Source organism: Olea europaea, unplaced genomic scaffold (assembly GCF_002742605.1).
Source record: "Olea europaea var. sylvestris unplaced genomic scaffold, O_europaea_v1 scaffold2715, whole genome shotgun sequence".
In the NCBI taxonomy this organism is placed as follows: domain Eukaryota; kingdom Viridiplantae; phylum Streptophyta; class Magnoliopsida; order Lamiales; family Oleaceae; genus Olea; species Olea europaea.
The window spans coordinates 19,742-40,098 of NW_019245560.1; positions in this window are offsets into that span (position 1 = coordinate 19,742).

The following is a 20,357-nucleotide window of genomic DNA, read 5'->3' on the forward strand; positions in this document are numbered from 1 at the left end:
TTTTTTTTTTTTTCCTTCTCTTTTTGTACAAATTATTAGATCTAAGCGTTCAATTTATTTTTTCATCATGTTTTTCTTGCATTTTACGCTAAAAGTAATTATATTCACACAATAATTTTTTATTAATTGCATCATATTTGAACTACAATGAAATTCGTTAACTTTTACTTGTCTCTGCACATATATCTTCAACTTTTTCTTTACATTCTTAATTTAAAATTTCTATTAAATAAGCACATCTTACTATTTCCATCCAAAAAATATGTAGGGGGAATAAAAAGACCATCAAATGCTTAAATAAGTAAAAAAACACAGTAATCTTCACTTGTTCCAAAGCATGTTAACATAATATTTGAACGGAAATCGCCATCAGGTCAAGATATGTTCAATTTATAAGAATGTAAGAATGAACAAAGATTGAAAATATTTAGCGCAGTTAATAAAAAGGTATAATTATCGTTGCATAAATAACAAGTTACATTGACATTGGTTATTATCAAACATAATAATCTATGTCGATCTTTCCCAAGATCGACTTTGAGATTTTGGTTGCCCCCTATGACATTTTAAAATGATGTCCAATTCATATAATTAAAAATTATATTTCAATAATATTATTTTATTACAAAAAAATAACATTTAAATATTTATTTATTTTTTCATGTCATGAAAAAAAGAAGAGTACAAGTAAAGCTCAAAATCACCTTTCAAATTTCATCAAAATTTTTATGTCATCAACAAAGAACTATCCAGGCCACTAACCCGTTTGTGCAATTTTATATGAGCAAACCTTGAAATAAAAAATAGCAAATACCACCTACAAAACCTTGAAATGCAACAAATTATGTAAAAATAATTTTTGTAGATAAAGTCCAAATAAGGTTTTAAAAAAAAAAAAAAAAAAAGATGGTTGCGCCTAAGTCAAGATTAAACTGGCAAAAGCTTTATAAGCTATTCTGATTCTTCAAAAATTTGTGTACCAACAATCAAATAAAAATGTAGAAGAATTAGGAATAAGAAATACAATAATGTTAAATAAGAGTCATTATTTATCCATTTATCTTATCACATATGGCAGATTTGAAAGGCAAAACTCAAAAGAGGAAAAAAATTGAATATAATCACTATCAATTATCGCTCAACAAAAATTTATCCTTCTAAAAAAGGCACGAAATAGCAATTAACGAATGAAAAATCAACACCAATAAAATGACAATGTTACGATATAGATTGTACTATTGTAGAGAAAGCAACAAAGGCTAACGGTGGAGTTTTTTCTCTTCTCTATTTGACAGTTTTTTGGGGGTGAAGTGGGGAGAGAGAGAGCGTTAGGTTTTTACTCTTCACTTTAATCATTTGGATTTTAGGTTTCTCATAAATAATGTACCTTTTAACTTAAAATAATCATAAAATTTTATGTTTTAAAGTTACTACAATATATAATTATACATATATATATACACACACATATAATAAATTTTTTTTTGGGACCCCTACAATGTTAAGGCCATGTGCTGTTGCTCAACTCGTATACCCTCATGGTTGCCTTTTTTCCTTCCAAATAATTTATGAATTTAATCTTTCACATAAAATTAATCTAATGATCTAGATTTATTTTATTAATGCAATTAAAAATATCAGAATGAACCCTTCTTTATACCCTTACCACTCACCACCTAAAAATCCTGCTTACACCCCATCATAAGCAACAAGACAATGTGTTACATGGATATGTGACAATCAATAATTGCCGCGCTGATAGGATGACGTCAGGTGTGTATCATTAGTTTAATGTCAATGAGATTAGTAGACATCACTTTCGACTTGGAAATTTGTATGAGTCGGAACCGTCAAGAATCTCGTTATATTCAAAATCATGCCCGCAAAACACCCAATTATAAGCAACACGACAATATATATATATCAATGATTTCTACGCTCATAAGATGAGGTAATATGTAATTTATTCATCGAAGATACCTATTTTTTGCCAATGAGATTGGGAGACATCAGTTTCAATTTGGAAACTCATGAGTGGAAATAAATATTTTAGTGAATTATAAAAAATCGCACTGTCTCAAATGGTGACACATTTTAAAATTTCTAATAAGAAATGAATACTCAAAGAAAAATAATATTAGTTTAGTTACTTTATATCTAAAGACATAATCCAATTATAGAAAAGATTAACTGCATGGAAAATATATGAAACAAATTCAAGATCAATCTAATTGATGCTCTGCCACTATTTTCACTCCAAAACGAAGCAAGCAACTAACATAAACATCAACCGTGTCCTCGTTTTGTTCGTTAGAGAGGCTCAAGTTTTTTTCTTATCAGTCACAACGAAACTACAAGTTCAAATGCTCAAAGCCAATTTGAAGTCAATGTCTGATAGATTTGTCGTTGCCAATTGGATAAAGGCTCCCTGGATCTGGTAGAAAAGGGGCTTGCTTGCCGAAGTATCCAGATAAAACAATTCGTCACCTTGACTCAATACCTCCAATGATGGCAAAGGTCAAGGTACTGGAGATGTTAAACGAAAACGGTATCATGATACAGAGAATGTGCTCTCATTTGATTGTTGCACTATTCAAATCAACAAATCAAGATGACGACGTGATTGCTTAGGGTACATGCTAAGGCTTAGGTAGCATAATGATTCCACTATGATCGAACTCTCCAACCAATCAAATTATTTCAAATGGGCAATGACAAGTAATTCTAGAGTGAAATACTATAGCTTGACATGACTAAAGCAACAACCTCGAATCTATCAGCTTATATAAAGAGATGAAGAGCACAAGATAAGGAAATTTAAACTGAGAAAATTCTCTATACTGTAATACAAATTCCAACAATATTACTTATTTATTTAACCTAAATTCATTTATGTTGAGCAAAGACTGCTACATCACTTTTCAGTCAGCAACAAAGTCAATATGCCCACACACGCACTCGCAACTACACATTTTTTTATGACCTCTCAATGAAATTAATTTATATTATTCATTTGGCCCTATTATTTGAAATTATAATGATTAGAATAGTATTTTTGAAGAATGTGTGGTGAAAAGAAAAAGAAAAATTTTTGGGATTACGTGTAATATTATTTTATTGAAAAATATGTGGTTGATAAGAAAGAAAAAAATGAATTAAAATTTTAATGAAGCCAAACAAAGACTAAATTACATAAATTGATACACGGTCATAATAATTGCCTAAATCTCTAAATTGATATTTTTGTCCCTTGAAATCGGAAACATCATAGATTAAGGAAAGCAATTTACTCAACCATTTATGATTTACAATTTTTTCGATGCAACTAAAAAGAAATGGATCGAATCGAACCAAAAACTGATCAATTTTATTCTAGTAAAGGTCCATTATGATACAAGGAGCCCAGTGACTCCATGTGTAGAATTTTTATAGACCTTGTATCAATTTGATTTTAAATGATTAATGCTATTTAGCTCTACTAATATTATAATCCCAGTTTATGTGATACTAATATGACATTAAATGATAATTACAATTAAATGAGTAATTTAAGTCCACTTTTCATTTAGTCTATTACCTAACACCACGTAGACTAGTGTTACAAACTCAGTTGAACTTTTTCCCCCCTTACAATCTCAGTTGAACTAAATAGCTTTATTCTTAATTTAACTAAACCATGCATATCCCTAATTAGAAGGATGCCACATTATCAACAATTTTTTTTTTTTGAAAAATCGGGACATTTAGGTTTTTGCTTGAGACTTTTTTTCAATTTCAAAGACAACAAAACCAGTTCCTAGATAAGCTATTGTCAATTAAGACATCTATTTGATTACACTCACGAAGGACCTTGGTTGAGGAGATCACAAGCCATGTTAGTAGCGACGACGACTCCACTCATCATGCCACGTTATCAAGATCCAAGGGGATTTCTTTGCTCTTTTTACCCTAGTAGCACTTATCTTTGGGGAATTGATTTTATAATAGTGATTTTTTTAAACTTGTGAGTAAAAAGTATGAAAATTTTTGAGTTTAGATATAAAGTTAATATTTTATTAATAAAATGCGTAATTAAAATTGAGTTTTTACAAAATAAAGATCAACTTGGATCTTAACTATTTAGTCCTTGTTTGATGGTCATTGTTTGGGAAAAATAATATTTTAAATGATGATTTTTGGAAGAATGCGTGGTTAAAAAGTAAAGAAAAAATTTGAATTTTTATATAGAATATTTTATTATATAAATGAATAGTTAAAAATAAATATGTAAAGAAAAAAAAGTTTTGAATTAAATACCAGCAAACAAACGCATAAAAATAAAATTGTTGATTAAGAACAAGAATTAAAATCAATTAGGAAAATGCTATCAGATTGTTGGGGGAGTGATTTTTCCTCCAAAAAATTTGATTTTTTTTATCGTTATTTTACTGTTACAACCGTTATATTTGACTTTTTCTATCACAGGTGGATCTTACTTTTATTCTAACGATCAAAAACTCAATTATCAAAATTACTCCCAATCAGGCTCTATATGTACAATCAGATTCACAACCCGGGATATATACAACTAGCAAAATTCAAGGGCATCATTGGTATCCAATGATTGGAGACGAATCGATGTGATGTGGAGACTATTTAGGAGACAGGATTCTAATGGGACCCACGCTTGTTACATCTTTCGAATCCGTTGACAACTTGACAGCACGTGATATCTTACATATTTTTCTCAATTTCACGTGGATCACCACTTTAACTGTCCCATGTCCCTCGAAAAGTTCCTTTTGCATTGAGAACCCCTCAACTTTTTATATTCGGCAATTGGATATAAAAAATTTAAAACTTCAGTAACCAGACCCCTTCTTAATAGTTGTATTGGCTTTTAACATGGTAATCCCTAGCCTCCTCCCAACTAGAAAAGAAAAAGGAGGTGTGAAAGATTTGAGTAATAAGAACAAGGATCATCGATGTAAAGTTGTCCTTACAAAATTCATTTTAAGTGTTCAAAATGGGTGTTATCAACTAAAAATAAAATAATTCAATTGAATTGAGAGTCATTGGTACTTGACCCGACACAATTTATTATTAGGTCACCAAACATATAAATCTTCAACATGTACTCTTGTAGACTCTCAATCACATAAAATGCTAATCCATTGTCTACCGTATAAAAGCTAGGTGTCATTTTATTTCCTTCACCTCTTTTTTATTCAAGAACGATTTTTTTTAGATTTTATCTGAGTAATCAAAGATGTAGTAGAATTTTTGATAGCTAAAAATGAAGCTTAAGAGATGTTGCAATCAATTTAATGCAAACAAAACATTTATTTTATTTTATTTTATAAAAAATAAGATATAATAATTCGATCTTACGGTTAAGTCTAGCCGAACATGGATATTCTAGTGTAGTGATTTGTTTTAAAATAGACGGACAATCATTTATGTGGTAGTGAAGTCGTTGTCATAATCTCTAAAAAAGTTAAAATAGGTTTTATCCCATCTTTAATATCCCAATCATAATAATTGGGTGCAACACATAGAGCTTTTGTGCCAATCAAATTTCTCTTGGCTACGACAAAGATATTATATCTGTTCCTGCGAAACTATATTTGTTGTCCCCTTCGAATTGGTCCCCATTCTGTAGATGAGAAAGCTATAATTTAGGAATAAGATATATTTAATTTTGATAATTGATAAATTGTACGTACATATTTTTAATGTAATTGACCAATAGAATAGTCTAGCTCGTCGTACAAATAAAGAATAATTAACTTAGAATCATCTAATGGTCTTTGAGAAAGGCAAGTAAGAGGATGTCATCAAGCATTTTTATATTGATCGAAATTTCAAAGTGTTTATTGTGAATCAATTGGATGCATCCTGTTTTTGATATTTTATAAGGAGAAATTTATTGATCGAACTTAAAAGTATATAGTAAAAGAAAGAAAGAAAAAAAGAAGCAGCGTGCCTACTCACTATCTAGTTTGTCTCATTAAATGTTGCATCCATGAATTAGTATTAGCTAGTTTGATTGAATTATTTTGGGTTTCTTAAAAAACTCGCCTAGATAGTTATGTAAATTGTATGATGGAATGACTACGAATGGACACTCGATTTCCCAACTAGAGTGATCATTCAAGATCAAATTTAGCTACTATGGTTAAAATTCAACTAAACACGTACGTGGATATAATAAAATATCTTTTTACAATAGGTAAACAGCTTGAATCGAAGTCCAAAATATTTTTCATATATCATGTTGATTAGACTATGTAAACAAACTTTTTGGTCTATGCCAAAAGGCAATAATTTATTTAAAGGGTGTTTGGTGAAAATTAAAATTTAATTTTTTAGTAGATTATGATAGAAATTTTTCAAATGTATGGTTGAAAAGTTGTGGAATCCATGAAAGATGTTAATATTAATTGTTTGACTTTGATTTTGATGATAAGTCCATCAATAAATAGGGAAAAAAAAACTACCTATGATTTTTTCTTTAATTTATTAACGAGTTTATTGAAAAACTAAACTCCTATCTGGTGTAGACTAAAATTATATTTTAAATATATTTGAATAAAATTTGATAAAATATGTTGTTAAAATATTGTGAATAGCATAATTTTAAAATTAATTATTTATTTTGAGTTTAATTTTAATTCAAATGTTAAACCAAATAAGGACTAAATTATAAATAATTTAACTTAAGGTCTCGTTTGAGCCATATTAATGTAAGAATGAGAATGAAAAATATAGTTATTATAGACTTCACACAAGAGATATAAAGTCAAATATGATAACTTTATATGATAGATAATGATAATATTTTTTATTTTAATGGGCAAATAAGGGGAACAAACAGGGGTTAAGATAGCAAATTTCACGTGCACACAATTTCCTCTTTAGCGCGTGGATTTCATACGGTCCATGGGAATGATTTAAAGAGAAAGTATCCAATGATTGTACCGAAGCGCGTGTCAGATAGCACAGAGACAAAGGTGTCACGCATGCACGAGTGGCTTTCAAGTGGGACCCAACTTCTGTCTGGTGGGCAAGCATTGCATGCCCATATCCACGTGAAAACATGGGCCTTACCCACGTGATACATTCTCTTTCTTTCTCCTGTCCTTCTCTAGTCCCCTAACGTATTAATTTTTTACAAAGAGATCCTCAATTGTTTATTAAATGAATTACAAGAGAAAAATGAAAGAAATAAGATATGTCGATGTAGCGTTGTTTTAATGATTTTCTAGACTTGTTCACAAAGGTGAAGTTAAAAATAAAAAATGGATCGAGCCGTTCGTTGGCTGCTCGAACTTGCATTAAAATGAGCTATGGGTTGAGGTAAACTCAATTTTTTTCAGAAGTCGGCTTGTCTTGAGCTCATAGGCTGGCTCATTTTTTGACTTATTTTGGGCTTAATTTATTAATTTTAAAGTGGATCATCGATCGGCTTGTTCCACCTAAGCCAGAGGGTTGAGTTGAGCATTATTTGTAGACATGATCCGAGCTTGGGTGTTTAAGGATGATTAGGGTTGGGCAGAACTCTCGAATAGAATCAGATCGAACCTAGATCAAGAACCAAATCTCCCTAATTTTTTAAATTTATTTATTTTAAATGAGCCAAATTAATTTTTTTCTAAATAAATTTGCCAATTAGCTAATTTAGCTCAAACCCAAAAATATAATTTTCCTATTTTTAATTTTCGGTCCAAGCACAACTTAATCAAATAGACATAAATTTTACCGAATTCTACCGTATTGTCGTTTTTACCGTTATGGAGAAATTGAATTAAAACTTGACTACGCCTCTTTCAATTATTATAATCTCGTTATCTTCTTATTTCTATGATTTTAGCCATTGTTTGAGCCACATTATATTTCTAAGAATACATTTTTTAATAGTGTATTAATGAAAAATGTGTAGTTAAAAAATAAAGAAAAATTTTGAATTTGCGTGTAATATTGTTTTATTGAAGAATGTGTGATTAAAATGATATCAAATCACTATTGAAAATTGTATTTTTTTTGAAAAAATGTGGCTCAAATATAGCCTTAATAATCAAATCTATGGAGAACTCAACAAAGAGAGACGTAAAACACACATAAGATTGGACAATGTTATTTTGTAAGAGCTAAAATTAAATATATCATTAGTTAAATTAACGTAACTTTGTAAATATTAAAAAAATTAATTATAGTACAGAATTTAGGAGTCGAATCGAACCGAACCCGAATGATTCTATAATTAAATTTGGACCTGACAGTTCCACTTACTAAATATCTGAAAATTTCGGGTAGGATCCAGTTTGGTTCTCTTTAAAACCGAATTGAACTGGATCATGCCAACCCTAGTGGAGACAATTTTCTGTGAATTTTCATAAGGCGAAAGAGAGTCGAGTTTTCTAATGTGAATACTAAATATGCTTTAAATTTATTTTTATTATTATTATTATTATTATTATTATTATTATTATTATTATTATTATTATCATCTTCTTCCAAACGTGTTCTAATGATTGGGAGGAAACAAATTTGAACCGACTTGATAATTAAACACAAGTCTTACTAGTGGCAAAATCTTTTTATTCTTAGCTGAGCGCTTGTTTATGAAAAATTATAAATTGATAGAAATAAATGATGTATTATAAGTGAGTAGTTATGAGACATATAAAATTTGTAATTAAAATTGAAGTTTGACATTAATTTTTAAAACATAACTCAAACCAAATAAGCACTAACTGGCACACTAACTTACCTGCCTTTGCCCTTATTATTATTATTATTATTTTTTATATCCAGGTATCCCAACTTACACCAGACCAAATTCTGGACCTCCAAGACCCATGCCCCTAGAACCTTGGAGGGGGTAAATCACGGGTTATGTCTTAACTGGATCACAGGTTCCCCCTATTGACTGTACACTTCTGTGCACAAGAGAGCCTTTGCCCTTATTTATCTCAAGAGATGATTGAAAGTGTGGAAAGAGAGTGAACAGAATCCGAAAGCAAAAATATTTTCAATTAAAGGTAAAGAAGAAAAATGAGATAAAAGTACATTTTTGGTTCTGCATTTGCTTATTATATATGAACATGTCAATTTGAGTGTGTTGGGAAGGCCAGTGCTTTAGTTAGTTTTAAATACATTATGTATCGTTGGATATATGGGTTTTGAGAAAATTTTTAGAAATACTCATTCAAGAACAATTTTTTATATCTTATAAGTTATAACTTTAGCCCTGGTTTAACAACCATTAAAATCAGGGCGGACCCAAAATTATTGTTCAGTGGGGGCGAGACAAAAAAAATTACCTAAAATAAATTGTTTAAGCATTTTTTGAATGTTTTAAGTCCGGACGAGGTTTGTGGTGCTTGGTGGGGAAACACTTTGAAATGCCCCTAAATTTTTGCTTTTGTTTTTTTTTTCCAAAGACAACATTTTTTCTATGTTCTTTTTGTTTTATTTTTTGTCGGCCTTTTGTGATTTTACAAGAACAGAAAAATAAATTGGAATACAACTATATCAATTTTATTCAATCATTTTTGAGGCATGATGGATTTGACACAAAAAAATTAAAAGAGAGAAAGAGCTAAAAACAAAACACAAAAGAATAATAAAAATGTCATTTTGGGACTTGAACCCGAGACTTCCTACATCCAAAGCAAGAATCACACCACTAAACCAAATGCTTATTGTTTGTCTTAGCTTTTTTTTGAAGGTATTTGAAATCTCAGTGGGGGCGACTGCCCCCGCTGGTCCCTTCATGGGTCCGCCCCTCATTAAAATGAGATTTTTTTTTAAAATTTTTTTGTAAGTGAATTTTGAAATAGTGAGTTTCTGGAGATTGTGTGATTAAAAAGTATGAAAAAAATCTTGAATTTACGTGTAAAATATTTTATTATGAGAACGTGTTGTCAAAAATAAGTTTGAGAAAAATGAAGAGTTTTATTTTAATGGTTGTCAAGTAGGGATTAGTTAATTCGCCACATTGATGTGTTATGATTTGACACAAAAAAATTAAAAGAGAGAAAGAGCTAAAAACAAAACACAAAAGAATAATAAAAATGTCATTTTGGGACTTGAACCCGAGACTTCCTACATCCAAAGCAAGAATCACACCACTAAACCAAATGCTTATTGTTTGTCTTAGCTTTTTTTTGAAGGTATTTGAAATCTCAGTGGGGGCGACTGCCCCCGCTGGTCCCTTCATGGGTCCGCCCCTCATTAAAATGAGATTTTTTTTTAAAATTTTTTTGTAAGTGAATTTTGAAATAGTGAGTTTCTGGAGATTGTGTGATTAAAAAGTATGAAAAAAATCTTGAATTTACGTGTAAAATATTTTATTATGAGAACGTGTTGTCAAAAATAAGTTTGAGAAAAATGAAGAGTTTTATTTTAATGGTTGTCAAGTAGGGATTAGTTAATTCGCCACATTGATGTGTTATGTGTAGTATCTTTTTGATTTCCAAATAAATTTTTTGGTTGATATTCGTTCCGCCTCTCTTCCTTCGCTAACGTCGATTTTTTCAATAAAGAACTTGCAAAGAAATGGTCGGACTTTTCTCCCCCATGATTGCTCAACTGTGTCTCTGTGAGATTTATAAGGAAAAGAAGAATAATATAGATGATATAAAAGTGACTTAAGTATATTTTTGTAAAAGTTTAGGTTCTGACCTTTACTCGAGGAGATTTCGAGGGACACACGTCATCATTCCTTAACAGTGGGGAGTTTTCAAACACTTTTATCTCCTAATTCTAGTGGTGGTAATGGACCGAGCCGCCCCGGTCCTTAACCTCACGAGCTTGGATTGCCATCAAGGTCAGAACCTAAACTTTGTATCTCGTGGCTCGTTAAGCTTGGCTCATTGAATTTGGGCGAGCTCGGCTCGGCCCACGAGCACTCTTGGGCCGAGCTGAGCTTTGGCTCGTGGGATTTTTTTATTTTTTTTAAAAGAAAAACACAAATAAATGAAATAATGTAATGAAAACACTTTTAAAAAAATAAAAAGTGTTAAAAAAATACAAATAATTTAATGAAAACACTTTTTTAATTTTTTTATTGATATCATATTATAATATTTTTTATAAAATATAAAATATTTATATAATGAAGACGAATTTTTTTTGAAATATATTTACAAAAAATATTTTTTTATTTCTTTTTAAAGTAGATAAAATATAAACGCTCCTCCTTTATCCGGGTTTGGGATCAACTACATCAATTTTAAGTAGGCGAAGTTAAAAATTGTACACGAACAACTTGTTGTGACGTGTACAATTTTTTAAAGAAAATTAAATTTAACGATTAAAAAATAAAGAAATTTTGATTAATATAATTAAATCAAATATCACTTATCTGACAACGTGCAATTTCAGCGTATTTATCTTGTAATCGAAAATGAGCGTCCTGTCAATCCTTCACGCACATTAACGCTTCCAAAACATCTTCTTTCAGTCGACTTCTGACATCGGTGAAAACCCTTTTACCTGCACTAAAAGCAGACTTTGAAGCAACAGTGCTAACTGGATGTGTCAATAAATCTTTCGCAATTGCAGAAACAATTGGCCTACGTCTTTCATACTTTCGCTAGAATTCAATTACTTCTTCTAAAAAAATTTTAATTGTTCTGTCTATTGGCATATTATGATTGAAGTAATCAATTAATTCAGTAGGCATCGCATTTTTAGTTTCGACCGATATTTGATGAGATGCAAATGTAGACGACATAGCACTAGATGAACACAGTGCAGTTGCATCATATCTAAATGTATTAATGCCTTGAAATAAATCCATTATTTCGACATCATCTTCTTCAATTTCAGCCGAAAGATTAGGTGCAGAGGGTACCCGACTAATATTCGCACATATTCTTTCTGCATATAAATCATAGATTCCACATAATGTTTGCTCTAAATTCTTATAGGTGATAGGTGTATCAAGTATTAAAGTTTTATTGATTTGATCAATTACATATTTAGTTCCCGAAATATTATATCGGAGGTCCATTGCGCATGCTAAAAGAAATAACATAGGCAGTTCTTCCCAATATTTTCTAAACTTTAATTCCATAGCAATTATAATTTGACTAAAAGTAGGATCATTTTTATATTTATGAAATGTTCTTACAATTATATAAAGGCGTTCAAGCACCATACAACTTGTAGGATAATAAACGTCGGATAAAATCTTGGTGGTCTCATAAAAAGATGTCAAAAATAGTTTAACTTTCAAAACTAAAATCCAATTGGATTCATTTAATATATCATCGTCATCACTTCTAACGTGTCTATTGTTATAAAAGTCAATTATTAAATTTTTTAAACCTTCACATGACTTTAATAGCAAATAAGTAGAGTTCCATCCATGACCTACGTCGCTGACAAATACTTTCAAATCTTTAAATACTTGTTTTCTATTAGGGGAGATCGTAATATATACTAATGCATTTCTAATCCTTTGAAATTCATCATTTATATGTTTTAAACCATTTTACACAATTAAATTCAAGATATGACGCACACAACGAATATGAAACAAATACCCACAAAAATCAGGTTGAAGTATCCTACACAATTAATCGACGACTACCTTGTTAACACTAGCATTATCAAAAGTAAAAAATCGAATTTTAGTTGCAATTATATTCTCTAACAGTACTGATAATAGCATTATATATATTATTAGCATTGTGGAAAAATTCAATAATTTCAAAAGCAATAATTTTCTTATGCATGCACCAAAGTGGGTCTATATAGTGTGCAGTTGCAGCTATATATATGATCTTTCATTAATCATTTCTCATATATTAGAAGTTAAAGATATAACACCCCCATATTGTTGTAAATCCATAATTAATTATTGTTTTGAATTATTGAAATATTATATTGTATCGGCACAAAGAGTGTTTCGACTTACCCCAACGTACCTCGGTTGTAGATATTCTTTCACGAATGAGACAAAGTGTTGGTTGTCTGCAATAGCAAGAGGCAAATCAGTGACGGCAACAAATTTCACCATTCTGATTCGAGTATTGTCCTCCGAATACACCCACGTGGATAGGGGTGAAGTCTTAGAACCAACACTTGGATTGCCGAATTGCAATTGTGTTTGACCAGCTGGAAAAAGTCCATGTCTGGCCGCACATGCTTTGTAGTGGCGGTTGAGATGGGTGGTACCAATTCCTTTTTCCCATGTCAATCTTTGTTGACAGTATTTACATACTGCTTTGAATTCTGTAAGGCTATTGACGACTTTTCCAGGTGAAATCAACTTAAAGTGATTCCAACATTTTGTTTGTTTTTTGCCCTTTCGCTTTCCTCTTGCATTTGGGATGTTTAATTCGGTATCTTCGTCCTCATGTTTCGCTTCGAGAACGTTAATATCATCTAAATCAATTGGATTGTGACTTCCCTGACCATGAATGTGAACATCTTTAGGTATGGGTATGTCATTTAGACCGGCAAATTCATCTGGAAATTGACTTTGCTGTGTCCTAGGCGATTCGCCATGATGTGGCCCATATTCCGTAGCGAATAAGCTTTCAACAAATGGGCGTCGATCCATTTGTTTGATTGTTTATGATGAAATCCAAATATAATAACTTGAAGAAAAATATAAATATAGTGAGATTGTGATAATTGGATGAATTGAAATTGTAACTAATAAACTGTAAAAATTGAATTGATATTGTATATTTTGCAGCACAAGAGAGTAAAAACTCGATAATTGATATAATAAAAGAGAGTTGAGAGAGTTGGAGTTGTGATTTAGTAATTGATATGAAAAAAACAAAGGGAGTGTTAAGGGATATTTATAGTAGAAGGGAAAAAAAAATTTAGTGACCGTTTCGGTCACTTAAAAAGTGACCGTTTTGTTCACTTTCAAGCTCGTGGCTCGTTCAAAAGAGCCACTCGTGGGCGTGCCCACGAGCGGCTCGTCTAGAGCGCTCGGCTCGGCTCGGCTCCCGGTGAGGCCCGCTCGACTTGTGCTTGGGCTTGTGATTTTACGAGCTCGAGCCACCCACGAGCCCTATTTTGACGAGCTGATGAACGGCTCGACCCTTTTGACATTCCTACCTAATTATTCGGAGCCAATTGTTAGAACGTGTCAACTTGCACATGGTGTGTTGCTTGACATAGACACACTGCGTACTCCATTGTCACCTATTACACTAGGTCGAATTTTATAGCGATTGGCTAGGTCGACGTTTGCTCGACTGTAAAGGGGATAGTAGCTATCAATCAATTCTTCTAACTCGTTTTATTATTTCCATGTCCGAAAAGGTAGCATAGAGACAATGCATACTCCCTCGTCACCTATTACACTACTGCAACTCTAGAGCACATATATATGAAATTGCTGGGTTCATAACCGTATGCCTTATTTATTTATATTTGCATAAATATTAAAATTAGCATCCTAATATTGTAGAAACAAATTTTAGCCTAATAACATTTTTGGCATGTATGATATGATCCTATTTGATTATAGAAGTGACATTTGTCAACATATGATATGATGTTACTGGCCTGTCCCAAAAGGGCGGGTCCATTGGACCGACTATTTTTTTATTAAATTTTTTTTTTCTTTTTAGTGATTTGAAATGATATTTGTTAATTCTAAACCGTCTCAAAGTCGCCTTCATTTAGGTTATGTTTGGCAATATTTATAATCTGTTTATAAATAATGGAATCACTTTTGTTAATATATTTAAGAAATTTATAAATACTATTTACTTATTCACAACCTATTTTTATATATTTAATAATTTAAATTGTTTATAACCATTTCGCAAACATTATGTAATAAAGCAAAATTCATGTGCCCTGACATAACCTTGGGCCTGCACTGACCCGTCAGCCTGGTCTACTGCTAGATGGGCTTAGGTTTTACTTGTTTGTTAATTTAGGCCCATTCAACAAGATAATTTTCATTCTCCTGCACCTTCACCGTAATTTTTTCGGAGCTTGCTACAGCAACAGAGGCCTTGATAGAACACACACATACGGAGAGGTCGACATTTTTTATTGCCACGAGACCCACAACAATATAGGAGGCGATCATCCCTTGGGTCAGGCATTTTGTGGCAGTTCAGCAAAATTCATTTTTTCCTTTCAATTAGGAATAATTTTCTGGTGACAATACCCTAAACCTCAAAACTCTCACCTCTTTCTGTGTGCGCGAGCGACTCAAAGTGAAGAGGTAAGTGTGTTCTCTCCATCTCTGTGAATCCCCATTGTCTCTAAATTATTAACTTTTTATATTTCATAAATCCAACAATACAAAGAGCGTATTTTACAATTGGATAATTATATTCACAAAACAAATTTTTTTCTTTCACCCCATTTTAATTGCACTTAACGTTGTTAATTTTTGCTCATTATAACATTTATATCCCTAACAATTTTAAATGCAATTCTTATTTTTAAATTTTCAGTAGTTAACATATTTTGTATTTTATGATAATTTATTTGCAAATTTCCGTTGAAATAGCGTAAAACAACTTATTTCTTCATCATATTTTTCAAAAAATAAATAAAATAGCAAAAAAATATTTTTTTTTCTAATTTGCAAATAAGATATTTTAACATAATCATAGTCAAGGATGAGATGTACAAATTAATAAAAGGTCGAATATAAGAATTTAACCCCCGTTTGATTCCCATTTTTATCAAAATGTAATTTTCTTTCTCTTCTTAACTACATATTTTTTATTAAAATAATATTACACGTAAATAAAAAAATTTTATTTATTTTTATCCATATATTCTCCATCAATTTACTATTCTAAAATTCATTTTTCCAACAAAATGGGTGTCAGACACCCTCTAAGAAAATAATTGTTACAGGGAGCAAAGATTGAGAGTTTAACCGCAATTAAAATTTTAGTAGCAATATAACCGCCCTTTACAATTTTGAGTAATTGATAATTTTATAATCCAATAGACTTTTTATATTTAACATTTAATGTCACTATTCCTAAAAAATATTTATTATTTTTGTTATCTTTTATTTTCCCTAGTTTTCCTCCAAATTATAATATTATTTTTCCTATTGAAAATTGAACTTGAACGCATTTAATTATAGAGATTCATTATTTCTAAAATGCTAATTTAAAGAGTTTTTTGAATCATAATTTTAATTATTGACTTTTAAAATTAGAGAGCAGAGCATTTTATGTTTAAACTTTAAAGAGTCTTTTTGATATACTCTAAGTGCTTATTTGGGATAGGCAACTGCGTCAAAACTTCTTCAAGGGGGGATTGAAATCTTAAAAAGTTGAGTTTAAAATAAAAAATTACACCCACAACTTTTATCAAATATACCAAATTTTATTTATTTATTTTTTTATTATCAAAATCGGCTAAAACTTTGAAAAAACTTTGTCAAACAAGTAAGAATTATGCATTTTTTGGTAAAGTTTCAATCTTTGAGGTATAAACATTATCGGTTTAGCTTCCTATTGTTTTATTAATATTCAGTTTGTGTTTGCTTGCTTGGTAATGTTCAGTGGTCAAAAAATTAACAAGAACGAGAAGTGATTGACAAGTGCCATTTTTGTGTGTGTTTTAGGTAATTAGAATGGGAAAATCTTCAAATAAGAATTCGGGAAAGGTGGAACAAAGTGACCGTGGTTCGGAATTTGACAGCAACATGGAAAAGCAAACGTTTCCTGATAGTGTTAGAGCCCTTCTCTTTTTGTTCATTGGTCGTTTCTTGGGGATTATATTTTGTTACAAATTTTTATTATGCTTATTTGCTGTGTTGCTTTAATCATACAGGTGAATAATTACAACGAGGATGATAAAGATGACTATAATGAAAATGAGGAGGATGATAATCCTGATCAGGAAGAGTTAGAAGACGAGGGAGAAGGATCTGAGAATGACAATGACGATGAACAGAAGGGTGCTGAGATGGAAAGCTCGAGAAAGAATATGAGGAACTTTGAAATGAACAGGAATATGTGCATGATGTTGAATATTTGTTCAAAATCAATGAAATGATAATGTACTAATTGTTAAACTCAATTGTGGAATTGGTAGAATTAAAAGGAATTGAAAAATGAAAATTTTGATTTTTGCCTATGCGTACGCATATGCTTATTTTTGTGCGTACGCGAGACGTAAATTTTCAAAAATCAAAATTAATTTTGCTTCTATTATGCGTACGCACGGTTTATACTATGCGTACGCATAGTGTTAAAAAATAGCTGTTGGCTGATTTTTCAATTTGAAACTTGGGAGTCGTTTTGGATTAAAAGTTGTAACTTTTCATCTTGTTTTGGCATCATTTCTTGATGTATTGATTGATGCCTATAAATAATGATCAATACAAACATAATTACAAACAGGAAATACATACATTATTCCACAATTAATCAAATCCATGCTATAACTCATATTCATTTTTTCTTTATTGTGTTCATCAAGTTTTGACGAAAAATTTCTCGTGCTTTGTTATTTTCTGCATCAAGGCTTGTTAAAATATTTCAAACCATTTGCCATAACACCCTTAAGCATCTGGAGAGGGGACAAATATAGTTTGAGGATGACGATCCCGTGTTCAAGCCTCAAATTCATTCTTGACATATTTTGTGATTTCTATTCATAATAGTTTCCATAATTTTGTTGTTGTTTCTTCTCCAACCATTTATTTTCCAACAATCTCCAACTATATTTTACGATGGAGAATGATACAACTATGGCAGCCATCAAACTCACGAATCAAGATCTGGTTATATTGGATAGTTTTGACGGGACTAACTTCATGCGATGGCAAGACAAGTTGAAATTCCTTCTAACGACGTTGAAGATTTTTTATATTCTTGATCCAAATTTGGCGTCTTTGCCGGAACCAACAAATGGAGAATCCGAAGCAATCAAAATCGAGAGACAAAAACGCCAATCAGATGAATTAATTTGCCGTGGCCACATCTTGAATGCATTGTCGGATCGTTTGTATGATCTATACAACAATACAACTTCAGCGAAAGAAATCTGGGAAGCATTGGAAAGTAAGTACAAGGCGGAAGAAGAAGGTACAAAAAAATTTTTGATTTCTAAATATTTTGATTTTAAATTCTTAGAAAATATCCCCATTCTTCCTCAAGTGCATGAGTTGCAAGTGATTGTCAACAAATTAAAGGCGGTAAAAATTGATATACCGGAGACCTTTCAACTGGGGGCTATAATTGCCAAACTTCCCGAAACTTAGAAAGGATACCGGAAGAAGATCATGCATAGTTTTGAAGATTATTCTTTGGAACAATTGCAAAAGCATCTTCGAATCGAAGAGGAGTCGAGAATACGTGATAAAACTGAAAAATCTCATGAGGGCTCTTATAAAGCAAATGCTGTGAAAAAAATAGAACTGCCAGCAAAATTCAACAAAAGGAAGCCTTCTAGGAACTTTAACAAGTCCAAGAAGAAGACAAAAGGAGGTTGCTTTGTGTGTGGAAAATCTGGTCACTGTGCCAAGGATTGTAGGCACCGAAAACAAAGCAACTTCGAGGCGGCATCAAATGTGTTTATGAGTCTAACAAACTTGTACTATCCCTTAATGGGAAATTTGTTGGAAAAAGGCTATTCGTGTGAAGGAATGGTCAAATTATGTACCATTGACAATGAAATGAATAAAAGTAATTTTGCTTATGTTGTGAATTTATTTTCATTATAGCATGCTAGATTAGGTCATGTTGGTAGAAATACAATGAAACGCATGAAAAAATATGACTTGATCTCATATGATGAAAATGATGAATATAAATGCAAAATATATGTAGAATCTAAAATGACTAAAAAATCATATTAAAGTGTTAAAAGAACCTCTAGTATTTTAGAATTAATTCATACTGATATATATGAATTTAATGGTATGTTAACTAGAGGTGGAAATAAATATTTCATAACCTTTATAGATGACTTTTCTAGATATACTTACGTTTATTTGATTAAACATAAAAGTGAAGCCTTTGACATGTTTAAGACATACAAGAATGAGGTTGAAAATTATTTAGGAAAGAAAATTAAAATTTTAAGGAGTGATAGAGATGGTGAATACTTTTCAAATGATTTTAATTTGTTTTGTAAACAACATGAAATTATTCATCAATGTTTTGCACTTAGGATACCAGAACAAAACGACTTGGTTGAAGGAAAGAATAGAACATTTGTAGAAATGATAAATGCAATGCTTATTCATGCTAAGTTGCCATTTAACTCATGGGGTGAAACTTTATTAAGTGCATGTAGAATATTTAATAGGATTCCTTCAAAATATACTAAGATTTCTCCTTATGAATTGTGGAAAGGAAGAAAATCGAACATTGGATACTTCAAAGTTTGGGGGTGTCTTGCCTACTGTAAGAACACAAATCCTAATAGGACCAAATTGGGTCCAAGAGGCATTAAATGTGCCTTGTTGGATATGCAAATAATAACAAATCTTATAGATTACTAAATTTGGAGTCCAATGTGATTATCGAATCCAAAGATGTGGAGTTCTTTGAAGATTCGTTATCTTCGGATAATGAATTGAGGGAAAATTTTGAAATATTCCTAGCTCAAGTGGAACACATGATGAAATATCTTCTAAAGATGTTGATAAGTCTAGTGAACCACGAAAAAGCAAGAGAACTCGAGTTGAGAAGTCTTTGGGATCGGATGAAATTGATTCTCAACTTATCTCCTTTTACTTAGTAGAGGGAAATGAGTCGAGTGTTGTGAGAACAATTCCTTTTGTTCTACAAGTTGAAATCGACCCTAAGACTTATAAAGAAGCTATGGCTTCTCGTGATAGCACCTTTTGGAAAGATACAATTAAGGACGAAATGGATTCGATAATGTCCAATAATACTTGGGAACTTGTTGATTTACCACCGGGATCCAAGCCTATTGGATGCAAATGAGTATTTAGGAGAAAATATAATGTTGATAGATCCTTAAATACCTTCAAGGCTAGATTAGTGGCCAAATGATATCGACAAAATGAAGGAATCGACTATTTTGATACTTATGCACCGATAGCTAGAATAACATCGATTAGGATATTATTCGCTTTGGCTTCAATATATAACTTGCATGTTCATCAAATGGATGTCAAAACGACATTCCTAAATGGAGATCTCGATGAGGAGGTCTATATGGAACAACCCGAAGGATTTGCCCTACCTGGAAATGAACATAAAGTGTGTAAGTTGGTGAAATCTTTATATGGTCTGAAGCAAGCACCAAAGAAATGGTATGAGAAGTTTGAGTTAACAATAATATCATTTGAGTTTAAACATAATAGCGTTGATAAATGTTTATATTCTAAAGTTTGTGATGATTATGTGACATTTATATGCTTGTATGTTGACGAC